Genomic DNA, 12,283 nt, shown 5'->3' on the forward strand with positions numbered 1-12,283 from the left:
AACACCTGGTGGTGATAGGAATAACAAATTATCAAATACCTCCTCAATTAAATTAGCATACAAAGTGCCTGGTACATTGTACCAGAACCTGGATCATAGGAAGAGGTCAATAAATGTAAGTTATCATCATCATCTCCCTCCTTATCATCATCGTCATCGTCAGCAATCACTATGTGCCTAGGCACCATGCTATATATTTACATATTTATTTATAAAGTATGTGTTTTTCCTAATTACAAAAGTAATAGATGGTCAGAGTTAAAAAGATCTAACAAGAAACACATAGCAAAAGAAGTGCGAGTGTGGTGTGCTGGAAAGAGGGAAAGCACTGGATTCAGACTGCCTGTGTTTATGTTTTGGCTCTACCAATACTAACTGGGTGATCTTGGACGTGTTACTTAACTCTTCTGTGCCTCAGTTTCCTCATTTGTTAAATGAGGGCAATAATACTTCTCATAACATAGGGTTCCTGGGAAATTTAAATAAGATATTATATACATAAAGCACTGAGCACGCTGCTTGGCACACAGTAAGCAGTCACTAAAGGTGATTATTATTGATATTATTAATGTTGCTGTTTTTATAAATAAAGTTCTCCATAATTCACATCTCAGAAGTAATCAATATCGATAGCTCTTTGCATATTTTTTTCAGTTTTTTTCCTATCTATACCGATATCTCTATGTCTATGTCTGTATATAATATGGGATCCAAAATACGTAAACTATTTCACATCTCTTTATTCACTTGACAGGTATTATGGATGATTCTCAAAACAACCCTACAAAGTACATACTGATACACCATTTTGTCTATAAATGGATATTTGATGTACCCTCTCTGAAGGCTCCAACTTCACATCCCAGATGTTCAAAGGAAACCTCTGGAGGCTGAGGTATAGGACATGGGTCCACAGCCTTTTTCTGCAAACGGCCAGATAGAAATAGTTTAGGCTTTGCAGACCATATGGTTTCTCTTGCAACTACTTAACTCCGTGATCGCAGTGTGAAAGCAACTGTACACAACATGTGGAGGAATAAGGGTGGCTGTGTTCCAATAAAACTTTATTAACGGAGAACAAAATTTGAATTTCATATGATTTTCACATGTCGTGACCATTATTCTTCATTTGATTTTTTCCAACCATTAGTTTAAAAATGTAAAAATCATCCTTAGATTGCAGGCTGTACTGTACAAAAATGCAATGGGCTGGATTTGGTCCACAGGTCATAGGGAGCAAACTAGCTTGCCATTCTGGAGCCTGGTTGAAAATTAGAGAGGCAGTGAAGCGTAGAAGTAATATCTTAATACAACCTTCCTGCCTTCTCAGAAGGAAGCACCCTTTCCTCTGCTTGAAATGCATTATTCCACCACATCCACTAAAATCCTACTCAAGGTTTAGATCACGTGCTCATCCTCTGTGAAGGCGTCCCAAAATTCCCTTGAAGAAATGAATGCTGTTCCCCTCTCAGATTCTTTTAACACTTCTTTTATAGCACTACATACTGTACTTTTCCCCGCTACCAGAATCCCTACTAGGCCTCAAAGTCTTGTGAGTTCAATTTATTTGGTGTGCATCTGGAACTCGTACAGTGCTTGCCAACTGAGAAGGATTGAACCGAATTACTGAGCTTCACTCTCACTCTGTTGGGTGCAAGAAAAAGGAACTCATTAGCTCTAGTCTAGGAGGAGGGAGGGAGGGGGGTGATTTAGAATCAGGAACATCTTAAGGAACCTAAATTCAGGAAGCCGCCACCAGAGCTAAAACCATGGTTTCCAAAGCTGACAACCAGGGATCTTCTTTCTTTCTCAGGCCACATTGACTCCCATCTTTACCGTTCTGACTAGGCTGATTTCATTACTTTTCTTTTCTCAGCAGTCCTCTCAGTTCAAGAGCTCACAGATCAACTCTCTTCTGAGAGTCCTAATTTTAAATTTCTGGGGGAGAGGATCTTTTGGCTGGGGGCACTGGTTGCATGGTATAAACATAAGTGCTGAAGCTTATCTGAGTGGGTAGTCCAGGAGCTACTCGCCAAGAACGGAGGGAATGTGTTGGGCAGACACCTCAGAATGCCTGTGATGCTTGCTGACTTCATTTATCGCATGATGGCTTGTGGTTACTTGTGTGTGTGTCTCTCTTTTCCATTGTCTAGACAGCGTGCTCCTTTAGAACAGGGGCAGAGCCTCACTCATTTTGGGGTCCCCAGTTCCAGTACAGTGTTTTGCACACAACAGGTAATAGCAACTGCTATTGAATTGAATTGAAAACATCACCTTCTATTCAGTCTTTAAGCATCTTTCATCTTTATGAAAGGTACACATTCCATTGCTAGGCGAAAGACTTGTGGCGTAAAAGATAAATTTTCTTTTCCTGGCTTCTGGTTTTTTTTTTAATTAAATTGTCTTTAGCTCAGGTAATTGCATTATTTCCATCCCAGGTTTTCAGAGGTCAAACAACCTCAGGTCCAGATGTACTATGAATGCAACTGTAATAGTTTCAGAGCAATTATCTCCTTCCAGCTCTGCGGGGCGGAACAACTTGAGCGCTGGAGCCAAGGCTAGTAAGAAATCCTGTTATATGTACCCCTCTCAGAGTCAGCCCAAAGTGAACTCAAGGCCAGTTTGAGCAGAGAATTACTTAGCTGTGGCTAGTGGCCTAGGTAGCTGCTGCCTATGCTGGCTTCTAAGCAGGCCTGGGAGCAGCTGAGTGCCCCAGATCTTACCTGAATCCCTCTGCCCTTTTACTGAGGCCAGGGAAGCTCAGCCGCTGCAGCCGCCAAGGTCAATCAGGAGAGGCGGCCCTTTCCTGGCTGACTTGTAACTGCTGGAGAGTTTCTCTCCACCGTTTATTATTTCTCCTCTGATCTGCTCCCTTGGGGGAGAAGTTGGCTCATTGTTTACCAAACCCAGTTGCTCCCACCCGTAGCTCCGCTGCCTCTTTCTGCTCTGATGAGCTGCAAGCTTCACGCAGAAGCTGATCTCAGGGAAGAGGCATTACAGACACAGCCCAAGGCAAATGCACCATGTTCTAGTTTGTGCCTTCCTTGCCTTGGCTGACATTGATTCTTGAGGCCTTTCTCAGGCTCTTCTAAGCTCCCTTCTACGTCCTGATTAGAAGGGAGAGGAGACAAGACAAAATGGATTTTACGTCCCACTAAAATGCCAGTTGTATTATTACATATATACTTTGTTCATAACGGACAATTTAAGACTTTCAATGTTGGGGTACTTAATGTAGTTCAAGGCTGATCTTTCTCCCAAGAGGACTGTGTGTGAGTGTGCACATACATATGTGCCACATCTCATGAACTGCATAGAACTCAGTTTATCATTAGTTACCCCACTTAAATAACAATTATAAATAAAATCAAATACATATGAACTCAAGCAGATCTCTGACTATCCTTGATCACCTAATCAGACTCCTTTAAAAGCACCCATGGGTCTTTGGCAACAATTAAAGCTTTTACAGAAAGTTGCCTGGAGAAAAATAAAATAAAATAAAATAACTGTACTTTAAAAAAATGGGGGCTTCCCTGGTGGCGCAGTGGTTGAGAATCTGCCTGCCAATGCAGGGGACACGGGTTCGAGCCCTGGTCTGGGAAGATCCCACATGCCGCGGAGCAACTAAGCCCGTGAGCCACAATTACTGAGCCTGCGCGTCTGGAGCCTGTGCTCCGCAACAAGAGAGGCCGCGACAGTGAGAGGCCCGCGCACCGTGATGAAGAGTGGCCCCCACTTGCCACAACTGGAGAAAGCCCACGCACAGAAACGAAGACCCAACACAGCCAAAAATAAATAAATAAATAAATAAAAATTAAAAAAAAAAAAAAGTTCAAACCTTTCCTTTAAAAAAAAAAAAAAAGTTTAAAAAAAAAAAAATGGTGTTAACATCCTGATCTGATTCACAGGCCAGTTCTCATGTCTGCCCTACCACAGCCAGAGTCCTCTGAGAATGGTATAGATAATTTCTTCTGCGATTCATAGTTATTTTGAAAGGTAGTGTTTTCACAAATGTTTATATACAACCTTTGGTAACTATAGCAAATAGCATGTAAATTATGTTGTCCTTTTTGGTGTGCAACATCCTTTTTATAGTCTCAAGTATAAAATCTGGTTGTATTACTCTCCTGATTCTGACAATTAAAGTTTCTAATTCATTTAGAAGGACAAAAAAAAAATGCCGTTAAGACCTTGGGGCATTTAATCTGTTGGTCACTTCCAGAATGGTTATCCTCTCAGCGTACCCACATGTGGGTCCATTCTTCTGATTTATTGTTGTTTAAAAAGAATGAAGAAGCTATATTCATTTATTCTGAAGGAGAGAGGAATTTCTATTTCCCACTACAATGACGGTCTATTTTTACCTGCTATCTCTCTTCAGAGTTCAATAATGTGTATCTCTTGTTAATACGTGTATTTCAACTTGTGTTCCTTTAAACTTTTTTTTTTTTTTCTGGCCTGTAAAAATTGTAGTTCTCAATTTTCTACCCATCTCTTAAAGTTTGGGGGGAGGCATATTATAGTTTGTGGATTACCTGGATACCTTATTTTTCTTTCTTCTATACTGTAGCTTTTGGCCACTAAATGCTCTTTATTGACCTGAAGCTTAGCTAAGAAAAGATGATGAGGGAATTCCCTGGCAGTCCAGTGGTTAGGACTCCGCACATTCACTGCCAAGGGCCCAGGTTCAATCTCTGGTCGGGGAACTAAGATCCAGCAAGCTGCGTGGCACGGCTGGAAAAAAAAAAAAAAAAAGAAAGAAAGAAAATTTTAAACTAATAATTTTTAATTTCTAAAACATGATTTGTCACAGTACTTTTCTGAGATGCTTGAACTCTACTCTGGATTACTTTGAGGGATCTTTTCAAGTAGTATTTTTAAATGATAACATTATTTCTCTAAGATGTTCTGTCTGGAAAATATTTTCCCTGAGTGCTTATGTTTGCAGACTAATAGTTCAAGTGGGAAGCTAATAAAGGTAAAACAAATGATGATGCAATTAGTATGTCCTTTCAATTATCTGTGGTTCAAAAAAGTCGATGGTGAGAGAGACAATATAAAAGAACAGGAGCTTTGGATCAAACAGAACCACATTTTGGGCCCCTTATATTTATGAGCTGTGTGACCTTGGGCAAAGCACTTAATCTCAGCAAGTCTGTAAAATGAGAACTAATATAACATCTAACATTTGTTGATTACTTGTTATGGGCTGGGCACTGTGCTAATTATGTCACATGCATTCATTATCTCATTTCATCCTCAAAATAATCCTATGAGGAAGGTACTATTAATATCCTCATTTACAAATGAAGAAATTGAAACTCAAAAAGGTTGAGTAATTTGTCCAAAATCACAGAGTAGCAGAGTCTGTAACTCAATGCCATGTCTGGCTCTAGAGACCAAATATATAAACACCACACTATATTGTGTCCCTATCGTAGAACTCTACTCATAAAGTGAGTTATGAGGATTAAATGCGATAATGCAGGAAAAGAGCATGCCTGGCACATAGTTAGTTCTCTTATTCTTATTACATGTTATTACATATTACCAGCAAAAATTTGTATAGCACTTTACTCGTTATAAAGCTCATTGACATAGTAGATCATTACTTCATGATATCATGTGAAGTATCATAAAACTGTGGCTCAGAAAGGTTAAAAGACTTGGCCAAGGTCATTTAGCTTATAAGCACACTGATATGGGAACTCAGATCTTTTAATGCCAGAGCACAGAAACTTCACTGCCTTCTAATCATGGGGGGGGGGGTATATTTTTATATAATTAATTTAAATTATTATTAGAAGAGGTGGCTATTTCTAGATTGAGTTCTAAACTTTCCTGCCTCTAAATTGCTGCTTTATCTTAGTAAATCTTGAAACTTGTTTCTTGATTCTCTCCTTTACGTCAGACAATTCACCTTTGAGAAATGTGAAGAGAAAATCCTCTTTTTCCTGACTCCCACATTTTTTTCCCCACAGTTAAATGTATTGATAGATATCATGTAGATATCTATTATGAATCATACACATATAGATAGATATCAAATTATGAATGGGCTGGGTGTTTTAGGGTGAATTTGTAAGTTGGATGTTTGGAAAGCTGAGCATTTTTCCTTCATAAAAACCATCTTTTAGATGGAACTTAAGCCCCACAATGACCCCAGAGGAACCTATCATAAGTATGTGCCAGATGCAGGGAAAGGGGGGTAAAGAGTGTAGAGGGAGATAAAGCAAAGTCCTTCTCCCTCCTTTAACTCCAGGCTTGCCCCAGAAGTAATTTTGAAACAGACTATTTGCTTTTAGTATTTCCTCTCTTTCTCATAGTTTATGCCATCTCTTCATGCCCCTTTATCTTCTCTTGCTCTGAGCAACCTCCAGATCAGGCCTTCCTTCCACCAAGGAGTCCTCTAAATTCTAAAACTAACTACCTGCCCCTCCCCTCGTCTTTCCACTTCACCTTCCAATCTAAATGGCTGTTGGATATGAACTAGGTGTTTGGAGGAAAGCAGCCTAATGAAATAATTCACACTGAAGTATAAGAGACTGATTTTCCTTATTCCCTCTAGAGTTTTGCTTTTTAAAAAGATTATTAGTTTTAGACTCACAGACGTAGAGATCAGACTTGCGGTTGCCAAGGGGGAAGGGTGGAGGGAGAGGAATGGACTGGGAATTTGGGGTTGGTAGATGCAAACTATTACATTTAGAATGGATAAACAACAAGGTCTTACGGTATAGCACAGGGAACTATATCCAATCTCCTGGGATAAACCATAATGGAAAAGAATATTTAAAAAAGAACGTACATATGTATAAAATCGAGTCACTCTGCTGTACAGCAGGGATCGGCACAACACTGTAAATCAATTATACCTCAATTAAAAAAAAGATTATTAGTTTTGCATGTACATTTGTAATTGGTGGAAATTCTAGCAATGGAACAAAACAAAGTGAAAATAGATACTATGTAGAAGGTATTTTGGAAGTGATGTGCCATAATATGGGGAGACCAGCCCAACAAGGGTCTTTCTTGCCCTATCCTTTTATGCCACCAACCTCTCCAGTACACATACGCACACATGCACATAAACACACGTCTCATCAGCTACCTTGGCTGCTAATCTTTTCCTCATCAACTGGACAATTATTAGAATGATGGCATTTCAGTGCTGGAGAGGGTTCTAGAGCTAATGTCATTAGCTCATTTTATAATTGAGGAAACAAAGCTCAGGGACAAGGGCTTGATGAGTGGTAGAATTGGCACGAGGTCTTCTGCCCAAGAATCTAGGGTAATTTCTTCTACACTCCATGCTTAACATTCAGAAGTCTTGCAGAATAAACTTAGAAACACTCATGATTGACCTTGTTCACTTATCCACTTGGATTCTCTTTTCCCTCTTTGGAGTTGGCAGGTAGAAGCCATCACTGCTGGGGGCAAGAGAGTCTGACCTGCTCTTCCTACCAACATGCTCTGACCCAGAGGCTGGAGATTCTCTGTCCTCTGCCAAGTGGGACTGTGGAGGAATTAGAAAACTGGGGCTGTTTGGGGGCCCTGGTACATGCTTTCTTCTTCATTAGCTACTCATGGAGAACATGTGAAAATATGAGGATTATTATTGCCTCTCTCCTCTTCCTCTCACTGAGCGCTTAGATTTTCACTCTAATAATTGGAACTACTCTTTTCACTCCCTCAGCAGTACAGCAGAGTGGGGGAGAGCACGGTCTCTGGGGAGGCAGGCTGCCTGGGACCATAGCTCAGCTAGCACTTCCTGACTGAGCGAACGTAGCAGGTTACTGAACCTCTGTGCCTCAGCTTCTTCTTCTGGAAAATGGGAGCAATAATAGTTTATACTTTATGGGGTTGTTTAATATAGATACCTGCTTAATACATGTTAGCTCTCGTCATCATCGTCATTACCATCAACACCTTGTGGGTGCTCTTAGTTTGCTTTGTAAATTTTTTTAAGTAAGGGAAGCCTTTCTGGTCTTAGCTGCCTTTCTCCATTGCCTGGCAATCCGTAAATCATACAGTCATTAAAGGTCAAGTTGACCCTTTGTGCAATTCTTGACTAGGAGGCCTCATTGTATATAGTGAGTCACCACCACTTGGAAGTGGACGGTGAATCAGTAGCCCATTAAGGAGAGGTCAGAAGGTCCCCTGGCTCAAAGTGAGAGGATCCAAACCTAGCTCTGGGGTGCAGAAAGAAACCGTGCACTTATATGGCTGAGTGGACTTGGGGTGCCATGGAGAACCTGTGCTACTCAGGTCAGAGGACATAAAATGGTGGGTAAATGCTGGAGCTTTAGAATCACACAGACCTGAGTCTGATTTCAGCTCCATCTTTACCTTGCTGTGGGACCTCAGGCAAGTTATTTAACCTCTCTGTGCCTCATTTTTTATCATCTGTAGATAGAGATGGTCTTAATAGAAACGACTTCATGGTAAAAAATGCTTGGAAAATGCTGAGAATCAAGTAAATACTCAATCAAAAGGAATTATTTTCATTATCATCACCATTATTATCGTGAATATGGGTCAGAACAGATAGTTCTAGGCATCAGCCATAATGGAGAAGCAAACTAAGGGGAAAAGGTAGCAGGAACAAGGATGTGTCTGATGTGGTGAGTTTTAGGTAGTGACGAGCCATTTAGCTAGTATTAAATGTAAAAAGTCATAATTTATTCTTTATTGTACCCCAACGAAGGAATGAGTGTTGTGTGTTGACATAATTTGCATTTTGTAGAGGAAGCGTCAGAGGACTGGAATATAAATAACCTTCCTGCAAAACACAGATCTGGTAGCTCCACTTAGGAGCTGAGCTTCCATTCAGGTCTTGCTTGTAGAAGGGTAACCATCCCGGCCCAGGCGAAGAAGACCTTGTCAGGTTTATAACTCCACAACTGGCTAAAAATATGAATGTCACATAATCATCCCGTCCTTCTTCTTGATCTCGATTGGCCCTCCTGACTTCATGCCATCTGCAAATTTGCACATCCTTTGTGCTCCTTTTTGCTCACGTTTTATGCCTTCTTTTGCCATCTCATTTACTCCGCATGTTTCAATCTCTGGGCTGCCATTTTTCTTCTTCATTTTTAATGCGGTGGTTATTCTCCTCCTCTCTTTCTCTTCCCTCCTTTACACCCCCACCTTCCTCCTCCCTCCACACCAATCAAATTCCTGCTTGCTTCTTGCCATGTTCATTATCCTACCTCATTCCCCCCTCATTCCTCGAAAACTGCTCACAGAGACTCACCCTTCCCCCCTCCAACTCTCAGTGCCCACCCTCCATAAATTCCAGCAGCCTGGCAATCAGTAACTTTAGTATCACACTTCACAGCTCCCAGAGTTTATACTACTTGTTACTACTCTCCTTGCTACTGCTCTCTAGGGTTCCTGCTAAAAAAAAAAATTTTTTTTTAATTCCACTTAAAAATATCTTGGGTACAAGTTGAACCCACAGTTAAGTTTACTCACACATTTACCGCATTTCCTGGTTTTATTTTAACTAGTAGCTCAGTTCTAGACTCCATTATGCAGTGAAGAAAGACTAGATCCTTAGGGAACACATTTTTTTTTCTACTGTGAAGAAGAAAACCACCTAAACATTCAACAGAAACCCCAGCCCTGGGTCCACCCACTCTCTTATCTCCCCACTCCCCCAAGCTGCAGCTGACGGGACAAGGCTTTTTCCTTTGTGGAGTCATTGATTTCACTCTTCCTGGAGCTCAGACTGCCTCCCAGTGTGTGTCTGTGTGCACACGTGAGTGGCCTCTGCTGTTTTTGCAGAGGGCTCACCTCTCTTCTGCCATTTTACCAGGACACAGGAGGCTGCTCTCCCGCTCTCCCTCTCGCTTTCTCTCCCTGCCCCCAACTCAGCCTAGGCTTTTTCCTGTCTCTTAACTCCACCAGTGCAGCAGCAACTAGCTGAGCTGCTTGCGTGAGAGAGAGAGAGAGAGAGAGAGAAAGAGAGAGAGAGAGAGAGAGAGAGAGAGAGAGAGAGAGAGAGAGAGAGTGTGTGTGTGTGTGTGTGTGTGTGTGTGTGTGTCTGCGTGCGCAGCTAGGCCAAGCCTGCGAGCCTGCCTGTCACTGGAGAGTTTTAGTTTGCATTCAGAAGAAAGGAGGAGGGGAGACGGGGGTTGGGGGGGGGGGGGGGAGGAAAAGGTGGAGGGGGGAGGAGGGGGGGCGCGGAGAAGGGAGGGAGAATGTCTTGTTTGTGGCTTGTCAGCAATTGCTTGAGACAAGCTTCCATGTGTGAAAGCTACTTGGCATGAATGCCTGGGCCGTACCAAGTGTCACCGCAGCAAGAGGGGGAGTCAGAAGAAAAACAGATCAGACCAGAGCAGACAATAGGCCCCTAAAGTGTTCCCCCTAAGTTGCTTTGATGTTGTCCTAGTGTCTTGATACCAGGAGGCCAGGGATTGCAGGAAAAGGGTCTTTTTTGTCTTCATTCACTTTCCCCCCTCAGTTTCTGAAATGATTCTCCAGAATTTCTCCTCATAAAAAAGGTAAGAGCCCTAACAATTCCTTCTGCTGTGGCAGGCTGGTTCGCCCGTGCCTGGAAGTCGGGGTCTCATTTCTGCGCTGCTCAGGACGAGCGCTGGGGTCCTGCAATTGGAGCTCTAGCCTTGCCCCTGGAAGTCTTCGCAGGCACTCAGGGCTGGGGATGGCCCCTCTTTCTAGGGAACCCCAGTAACACGATCTGTGCCTCTGGGTTGTTGGGGGAGAAGGGGTGGATGGAGAGGGATGGGAGGAGGGTGTGAGGGTGGAGGGTGTGAGGGGGAAAAAAAGAGAGAGAGAGCAGCCTGAAAGAGAGCGAGAGAAGGGCAGAGCCCTCGTTCAGAGCAGCCCCAGCCCGGAGCCCAAGGAGGCCTCCTTGCAAGCTTGAGCTGTGCCTTCTCAGGCTGAGCAAGGGCCGTCTGAGGCTCTGCCGAGTGCCTGCAGAGATTGCACGGAGCTTTGTGTGTGCGAGTGTGCCTGTGTGCGTGTGCGTGTGTGCACTTCCCACACCCTGCCCTGGCGTGGCTCGTCGTGAAGGGGAGGTACCCCAATCCTTACCACCCGAGCCCAGACGCTCCGAGAAAGAGCGGCATGGCAGGCTAGGAGGGAGGGCAAGAGAACTCTGCCGCCAGACAATCCAGAAACTTTTCCCGTCTCAGGGATTTCTCTGGTGGTAGGGACCGTGAAGCAGCTGTGGGCTGCCCCGTGCCTCAGTTTCCCCGGCTGTAAAATCCAGAGAGCCGACTGGGGATGCTGCATGCCTCCCTGGGATTTGGTAAAACGGAACACATAACCATTCTGTCTCAAACGCGTGGAGAAAGCTTCGAGCTAGAAATGCTGTGGAATCACAAAGTAGAAGTGTTCTCATTGTTCTTGATCATCATCATCACGATAATAAAACCATCATTAAGACACCCTGAGACAAATAGACCGGGGAACACAGATCAAGTGTCTGAGCATTTCTAAGGAAACAAAAAGCCTTTTTCCACCTGTTGGCTTCTGTCCTTTTCTCTTGTGTCTTTTCGTTAGATTTATTGGCCGATTTGTACAGAGAATGGGGTGGGAGGGGTTGGGTTTTCCCCTTTCCTCCTCCTTGGTACATATTTTTTTTAAAAAGAAGGTCAATGTAAGATGCTTGAGACAGAAAATATGCCTCCCGTTATAGGAGTTTATTCAAGACCTTGTGTTTTCTGGCGCTGGCAGGGCATACAGGCACATCTATAAACTCTACCTTGGAGGTTAAAGATTTTTATTTTGGCTTTTAGAGATTAAACAAGATTTATTTACAATTGCTGTTTATCAGAGAGTAAATATCTTACTGTGTGCGTGAGGGTAAGAATGTGAAGGCTGTTTACTCGCTGGTGGTTTTGTGGATAAAACCTTTGCTTTTTAAAGTGGCATCTTGAGAGATGGGAGTAGAGGACTAAAATCGGTGCCTAATAGTCAGATAAAAAATTTTTTTAAGAAAAAAAAATGTCTGCTTATTTTCTTGAATTGTGGGTTTCCCTTCCTCAGTTCTTATAACAGTGATTGTTTCAAGGCTCTCAGTTGTAGCTCTCTTTGAATTCTCTGAAGGAATTTTGCTTTCTTACCTAATTCTAGGTTTTCTGTGACTCTGCTACTTGTCCAAAAAAAAAAAAAAAAAAAAAAATCTGTAAAAGTCTGGGAGGCTGTGCTTCCTTCCATTCTAACTGCAAATGTTTATCAGACCGACTCCCTGTGATAGCTAGAGATTGAAGCAAAGCGCCAGCCCTGGTTGAGAATATTTATGTTCTTCCCATTG

General features: G+C 42.5%; 1 protein-coding gene across 2 annotated transcripts in view; it reads left to right on the forward strand.

Moving 5' to 3' along the window:
• The first annotated feature begins 10,249 nt into the window (after positions 1-10,249).
• The window catches only part of LOC132369563 (uncharacterized), a 68,433-nt gene continuing 66,399 nt past the window's right edge, over positions 10,250-12,283 (forward strand). For both annotated transcript variants that reach the window (XM_059929265.1, XM_059929242.1), the window contains exon 1: positions 10,250-10,508. The gene's annotated coding sequence lies outside the window, so the exon portion shown is untranslated. The remainder of the gene's footprint in view (positions 10,509-12,283) is intronic.

The sequence above is a fragment of the Balaenoptera ricei genome, chromosome 1, assembly GCF_028023285.1.
Source record: "Balaenoptera ricei isolate mBalRic1 chromosome 1, mBalRic1.hap2, whole genome shotgun sequence".
Taxonomy (NCBI): domain Eukaryota; kingdom Metazoa; phylum Chordata; class Mammalia; order Artiodactyla; family Balaenopteridae; genus Balaenoptera; species Balaenoptera ricei.